Here is an 8,486-nt window from a genome sequence, read left to right as displayed (position 1 = left end):
TTCCTATTCAAACCCAAACAGTTCACATTCCTGCATAACTTTATGGTTACTGGTGTCTCTGTGGAAACAACCATGTAGGAAGTGGTATTTCCCAGACTAAGAGCTTCACATTCAGTTTTCTTGGCAAGATGAGAGGAGGGTGTTTCAGGTCCATAAACCCCATAATTTTATCATGATCATCAGATAATAAGGATAATAACAGAGTTGTAAAACTTCAGAAGTTGAAGAACATTAGATTCCATCAAGGCCAACCCCCTCATTTTACAGATGAGTAGGTACCTTATCCTTGAACCATGTTTTACTGTCCTAAAAGGGTTTTTACACAAATTATATAATTTCCCTTCCCAGCAACCCTTTGAGGTAGTGAGAGGGTAGGTATTAGCTACCTCTATTTTGTAGATGAAGAAACTGAGGCTTTGGGAGAGTAAATGACTTGCTCACATTATGGAAGGACTCAGTTGATGGGCATATCTACATTTCAAGCTTCCAACTGCCTTGACAGTTCTCTTCATTGCCACTTGATACATTGCAGGACTTTGTGTGCCTACTGGGAACATAGATCTAGACCTCAGGTCTCCCAGGCTTGATACCTTTGGTCTTTGAAACTCTGTCATGTGCAGAATAAGATCCAAGCTCCTCAACATGGGACATGAGGCCCTCATGCTTGGCCTTTGCCCTCCTCTTCAGCCTCATCTTCTACCACGACTAGTTTCCACTCTTTGCCCTAGGGACTCTAAGTGCCTTGGTATTTTCTATTCCCTCAGCTTGAAACACCCTTCTAGCTCACTTTTTCACCCTAACCAATTTCCTTTAAGAATGAACTTGGCTGGGCGTGGTGGCTCATGCCTGTAATCCTAGCAGTTTGGGAGGCCGAGGTGGGTGGATCACCTGAGGTCAGGAGTTTGAGACCAGCCTGGCCAACATGACAAAACCCCGTCTCTACTAAAAATACAAAATGTAGCCAGGTGTGGTGGTGGGCACATGTAATCCCAGCTACTTGGGAGGCTGAGCAGGAGAATAGCTTGAATGTGGGGGCGGAGGTTGCAGTGAGCTGAGATCACGCTGAGATCGCGCCACTTCACTCCAGCCTGGGAGAAAGAGGGAGACTTTCTCAAAAAAATGAACTTGAGATACTCATCATTTTTTTTTTTTGACTCTTTTGTAATAACGCTTAGCTTAAAACACAAACACAGAACCTGGGGGAGGGGCAGGAGTGTAAAAACAAAACAAGAAAAATACAAACCCCTTGTACAGAGGTACAGGTGTCTTCTTTCTTTATATCCTTATTCTATAAGCTTTTTTCTATTAAGAACAGTTTTTTAAAACTTTTAAAGCTTTTTTTTGTTAAAAACAAAGGCACAAACACACACATTAGCCTAGGCCTACACAGGGTCAGGATCATCAATATCACTGTCTTCCACCTCCACATCTTGCCTGACTGGAAGGTCTTCTGGGACAATAACATGCATGGAGCTATCATCTCCTATGATAACAATGCCTTCTTCTGGAATCCCTCCTGAAGGAACTGCCTAAGGCTGTTTTGCAGTTAACTTTTTTTTTTTTTTTTTTTTTTTAGATAAGTAGAAGGAGTACACTCTAAAATAACAACAAAAGGTATAGTATAGTGAATACATAAACCAGTAACATAGTCATTTATTATATTATCAAGTATTATGGTATTATGCACTGTATAGAAATGTATGTGCTCTACTTTTATATGACTGGCAGCAAAGCAGGTTTGTTTTCACCAGCATCACCACAAACCCATGAGTAATGTGTTGTGCTAGATGTTAGGGCAGCTATGACATCATCAGTTGACAGGAATTTCCCAGCTCCATTATATCTTTTGGGAGCACTGTCATATATGTGGTCCATCAGTGACTGCAGTGTTATTATGTGACGCCTGACTGTATGATTTTACGCAAACCTGATTGTTCCAGAGGTGGCCATTTTCTCCCGAGAGAGAAGACCAAAGAGATCTAAGAAGACAAGAGAGGCCATGTGGCTCCAGAGACACCAAGAGGAAAATAAACATAGAAAAGAGTTGTCATTGTTCTTGATAACTTTACATTACCTGATTCCAAACCCTAGTAAAGCTTCCATGAGCTATGCCTGTATAATCCACAAATTCCCCCTCTGGCAGTGGTGTGCTGGTAAAACAGCTCTTAAAAAGCAAACACACAACAAAGCCTTGATTTGTAGCACTTGCCAGTTTCCAAGATGTAAATACTATCCCCATGACCTATTTTACACTATTGTAACATCACTACATGTAGACTTGTGCATATATACTCATCTTTTGTGAGCTTACGCAAGCTGGCTCTAGCACACCACTGCCTTAGGTTTAAGCTAAAGTGGGTGGGTTTCTGTCCCTTGACCCAAATGTTGCACTATATATCAAATTAAGACACCATTGATTGGCTGGTTTATTTATCACCAAAAAAGAAAAACACCACTCTGCCCATTAAACTGTGATATAATGCTTTAAGAACAGTTCTGTTCATGCATGAAATTAGTGCCACCAGCCTTTGCTCATTTGATATTTCCCTGTGCATATTCTTCTGGGTTTGACAACTTTCCTGCCTTTAGCTGTGTTGCTTAGTGTGTGATAGACAATTCTTTTTTTTTTTTTGCTGTCTTAGTAACAAAATATAACACAGCTTCACATACTTGTGGGTATCTTCTCTTCTTGATTCTATTAAAATACTTGTGACAAACACACAATTCTGGTTATTCCTCCATAAATATCTGCTTTGTTAATATCCAATGTAAGCTCCTTTATTCCTATACTTTTCTGTGTAGACTTTTTTTTTTTTTTTTTTTTGCTGTAACACCAAATTATATGTAATGTCTTTGAAGACATTTTAAAAGGCAATTAAACTCCACTTGTGTAGTACTAATGTTTCAAATAACTCAACTGAATTGATGACAAAATGACCAAATTTACCTGTGTACAGGTAATGACAATCAGATCTATGGCAAGTCTCCATCAATTATGGGATGAATCCCAGTTTTAGAGATGTTACAATGTGGAAAAGAAAGTGCATTTCATAATCAGTGAAATATGGTAATCTCTGCTATGGAAAATACCTTGGCTCAGCTATCACCTCCTCCAGGGAGCCTTTCCTAACAATCTTATAGCACTCCCTCTGAGTTGGGCTCAGTCCCCCACCTTGTGTTCCTGTAGCTTCCTGTGTATATCTGTACCTTTCCATTTAGCATGTGGTGTCCTAATTACCTGTTTACCTGAGGAATGTATCTTGGAGAACTCTTTGGGTCCACAGTGCCTGGAACTGTGCCTGGAACATCACATGGGTCCTCGGTAAATGCTTGCTTAATGATTGACTTGTGAATCCTACTTGAGATGGATGATCTTTCACTTTCAGACCAGCAGTGTGCACACTTCTGAGTAGGACAACCCCTGTCTGTCCAGAGCCTCTTCTGCAGCCAACCACTCTCAGACCATGCCTACCAATAATATCAAAACACAGGAGTCCACTGTTCCTCTTATTTATACTCTCCCCCATAACCTTCACCTTAGTTCAGGCTGCTATAACAAAAATACCATAAAACCAGTGGCTTAAACAACAACAAAAAAACATTTTTCACAGTTTTGGAGGCTAGAAAGTCCAACGTCAAGGTGCTGGCCAATTTGGTTCCTGGTGAGGGCTCTCTTCCTGGTTTGCAGAGGGCCGCCTTCTTGCTGTTTCCTTATGTGGCAGAGAAACAGGTTATTTCTCTCATATCTCTTATTTAAAAAAAAATTGGCCAGCACGGTGGCTCACACTTGTAATCCCAGCACTTTGGGAGGCTGAGGCGGGCAGATCACGAGATCAAGAGATCAAGACCATCCTGGCCAACATGGTGAAACCCCGTCTCTACTAAAAATACAAAAATTAGCTGGGTGTGGTGGCAGACTGTAATCCCAGTTACTCCAGAGGCTGAGTCAGTAGAATCGCTTGAACCCGGGAGGCAGAGGTTGCAGTGAGCCGAGATCGTGCCACTGCACTCCAGCCTGGCAATAGAGCAAGACTCCATCTCAAAAAAAATAAATAAATAAATAAATAAAATAAAAATAAATAAATAATTAATTAATTAAAAAATTGATTATATATTAGTTGTACGTATTCATATCTCCTCTTTTTGAGACAGGGTCTCACTCTGTCAGCCAGCTGGAGTGCAGTGGTGTGATCAGGGCTCACTGCAGCCTCAACCTCCCAGGCTCAAGTGATCCTCCCACCTTAGCTTCCCAAGTAGCCGGGACCACAGGCACATGCCACCACACTCAGCTAACTTAAATTTTTTTTTTTTTTTTTTTGAGACGGAGTCTTGCTCTGCCGCCCGGCTGGAGTGCAGTGGTGCTATCTTGGCTCACTGCAACCTCTGACACCCTGGTTCAAGCGATTCTCCTGCCTCAGCCTCCTGAGTAGCTGGGATTACAGGCATGTACCACCACGCCCAGCTAATTTTTGTATTTTTAGTAGAGATGGGGTTTCACCATGTTGGCCAGGATGGTCTCGATCTCCTGACCTTGTGATCCACCCGCCTCAGCCTCCCAAAGTGCTGGGATTACAGGTATGAGCCACCACACCTGGCCAAAAAAATGTTTTTATGGAGAGGAGGGTCTCACTATGTTTGCTCAGGCTGGTCTTCAAATCCTGGGCTTAAGTGATCCTCCCACCTCAGCCTCCCGAAGTGCTGGGATTCCAGGTATGAGTCACTGCACCCGGCCTCATGTCTCTTCTTATAAGGGAACTAATCCCATCATGAGGGCTCATCCTTCACAAGCTAATTACCTCCCAAAGGCCCCATCTCCTAATAGTATCACACTGGGAATTAAAGCTTCAATTTATCGACATTGTGGAGACAAAAACATTCAGTCCACAGCACCCATGATGTGAGAAACCGAGTCAAATTAAAATTATCATGGGTAATAATGGCATTGCGATGTACTCCTCCCAGATAGCTCATGACATTTTAGGAGGAAGTTCGAATGAGCTAACTCACAGAAAAGAGCCTTGGGAAGAATTGCAGGCTGCTGTGAGAAAATCTGGAGCCAGCATGCTCTTTTCAAGGTCTACCACTTAAACGGTTGTCTGGGTTCACTTTATGCTCTCATTTGGGGCCACGATGTACCAAGTTAAGTTGTGAGAAAAGCCTGGATCATCTTGGGGCTTCCAATCTTCCCCTTTGGGCTCATTTCTTCCATTTTACATGCTTGGGTTGGGCTTGGGACCAGCATCCTGAAAATGCAGGTGGTCTTCCCCAACCTGTGGGGGAGGCCCAAGAGGAAAGCAAGTTTCTCGTTCTCAAAACCCAACTCAAGTCACCATGACACCTTTCATGTTTATGTTTTCCTTACATGAGGAAACTACTCAATCTCTTCCAGATCTTAAGTCTTACTTTCCTTCATGAGGGTACCTCATTTCACTCTATTTATTTTCAAAATCTCCAAAAATAAAAGTTACTTCTAATATTCTCTTTTCTCACAACACTCTTCCTCCACACATTGCTTTAACTTCCATGGTCTAACCTAAAATAGAAAAGTTAAAGAAGGAAATACTAGTTTTCGGTATCAATTAAACAAACAGCAATTTAAAAAATTACAATAAAGATTTTCTGGTTTTGGTGACTTGCACCCTAAAATATTGGAAGGAATATCAAAGGATTGGAAAGTGGGGCTCAGTCCAACTGCTGGTGTCTGGGATTTAATGCTCAGACAGAGGTGGGTGGGGGGACCTCTTCCCTGCTTTGCAAAGGCAGAAATAATTCTCTGGTAACTCTTCTACAGGGAGGCTCTGTGGATAAGAAACCTCAAGAATGAAACACTTAATTATAACCAAACATGGAGCAAACAAAGAGTTGGGCTGTTTTATATGAATCCTGCCTACGAAAGGAGATCGCTTCTTCCAAGTTTTGTAAGAGATCAGTGACAAGCTGGAATTTTTCATTTCTGGGCTCAGTGAGAAGTTACATTTACAGAATCAACTTCGTTTATGTTTTAAAAGCAAATAAGTTTAGGCTTACCACCCTGGTGAGCTCTGAGGCTGTTGAATATTCTGGGAACTTTCATATTGATAGAATATCATGATTGGGGGAAAATATTACAGTCATTTTCCTAACTCTAATAGTTTCCATCCCTAACCTCAAAAGGGAAGGTGAAAAATGATGAATGGGTGTGATGAGGATGTTGTTCCTGAGCCTTTGTTAGCAGAGCTGTGAGTTGTGCCAACGGCAGGGACCCAGGGAAGGGTTGGTGCTCAGTCTCCTCATTCTTTAACCTTGAACTCCTTTGTGTGACCACTTGTGTATATCAGGACTTGATACAACCTGCAGATGTGGAAAAGGGCATTCTTTTATTTTGTATGAGTCCCCTAGTTCATATGAGAAAGTAATGTTTCCTTGGCACTATGATTATAATTCTGATATTTATCAGGTGTCTAGTAGGGGCCAGGCACTTTACAACTATTATTTATAATCCTTATGACTCCCATTACACAGATATGGAAACTGAGGCTGAAAGAATTCGAATGACTTGACCAAAACAATAGAGCTATAATATGGCTGAGCCAGACTTTGGGCAAATTCCTCTCTGACTCCAAAACTTACATTCTTTTCTTATGCTATGTTGTCCAGGAAACTTGCCAGCCTACAGTGAAATAAGCTTTAGGTAAAGTATATTTAAAATATGGAAATGAGGCTGGGTGCAGTGGCTTATGCCTGTAATCCCAGCACTTTGGAAGGCCGAGGTGGGCGGATCATTTGAGGTCGGAAGTTTGAGACCAGCCTGGCCAACATGGTGAAACCTTGTCTCTAATAAAATTACAAAAATTAGCCGGGCGTGGTGGCAGGTGCCTGTAATTTCAGCTACTCTGGAGGCTGAGGCAGGAGAATCACTTGAACCTAGGAGGCAGAGGTTGCAGCGAACTAAGATGGCGCCACTGCACTCCAGCCTGAGTGACAGAGTAAGACTCCGTCTCAAAAAACAAAACAAAACAAAACAAAACAAAAAAACAGAAATGAGGCCAGGTGCAGTGGCTTATGCCTGTAATCCCAGTACTTTAGGAGGCAGAGGCGGGAAGATCACTTGAGGCCAGGAGTTCAAGACCTGCTTGGGCAAAAAGCAAAACCTTGTCTCTACAAAATAAAAAATAAAAAGAAATGAATGAGAATTTTAGAATTCTATCTGACAAATCTTCCTACAGTGTCTCTGGGTAGTCTACAAACCAGTAAAAATAGATTAAAGTTAATTACAAAGGAAAAATGAAGGTAATGTTAGAGATGCAGTCACTTCTGGGTGGATTCAAATAATCTGCATTTCTAGATCCGGCCATTGTTCACCCCCACTCATGCCGTCCACCCCATGACACTGTGCAGAGGCCCCTCATGTTGATTCTGATCTACACGTTGACCTCAGAACCTGACCCTAAGGATCTCCAGCCTGGGTTTTCCACCATGCTCCATTCTCTGACCCCTTGGGTTTCTAGAATTTTTTACCCTGTAAAAATCCTGAAACTGTAGCCACACTTTGTCCACTATTCCCATTCACGGCTTTTCTTAGCAATCACTGGCCAGCCTCTTCTCGGTACACACTCCCAACACGACACAGTTTCTGGGAAATTGTCAGGAAAAAGTTGGGTATTCCTGCAGTGGAGTCTTTGAGTCACAGGCTGGGCGGCCAGTACAGAGCACGAGAGATTCAAACAGGCTAATGGCTTCAGCACAGAGCAGATTTCCGGTGGCCATATGGCTGACATCTAAATGGCCTCTGCTGTTCATTTGCATTTTCACTTGGGCTACTGCTGTAACCCTCAACCTGTCTCTTTCCTTCCCCTCTTCTCTGTGCTCACCTTCCCTGCCCAACCACTCAAAGCCAAAGTCATCTTTGAACACCAGAAATCAATGTCCTGTCTTAGGCCCTTCAATGGCTGGCAATCATGCTCGGAAATCAAACCCAAACTCCTCATCTAAGGCTTCAAGGCCCCTTGAGTGCTGGCTGTGACTGCCCCTCCAACCTCATCTCCCAGCAGCCTCTTCCCTGCCCTCTGGGCTCCAACCAGAGTTCTCTCCTCTCTCTTCCTGGAACACACCTTCTCTCCTCCCCTCCTTAGGACCTTGCCACTCGCTGTTGCCTCTGTCCAAATAGAATTCTCTGGGTTTTCACCATTTTCACCCTCAGGTTCCAACTCCTATGTTACCTCTTCCGAAAATCCTTCCCATCCAGTGCGGCAAATTCCTCTCCCATCACCCTCCACCACATTCCCCAAACATTTCTTCTCAGTGCTTTTTAATAATTGCAGTTCTCTCATTTGTTTATTCTTTTTTTTTTTTTTTCTGACTTATTGTTCTGCTCCTGTAACAGTTGGAATGTCATGAGGACAAGGACTTTTTTTTTTTTTTTTTTTTTTTTTTTGACAGAGTCTAGCTCTGTCGCCCAGTCTGGAGTGCAGTGGCGTGATCTTGGCTCAGTGCAATCTCCACCTCCT

The sequence above is a fragment of the Pongo pygmaeus genome, chromosome 4, assembly GCF_028885625.2.
Source record: "Pongo pygmaeus isolate AG05252 chromosome 4, NHGRI_mPonPyg2-v2.0_pri, whole genome shotgun sequence".
Lineage (NCBI taxonomy): Eukaryota > Metazoa > Chordata > Mammalia > Primates > Hominidae > Pongo > Pongo pygmaeus.
The sequence above is the reverse complement of the archived record's forward strand: the minus strand, read 5'-3'. Positions refer to the sequence as shown.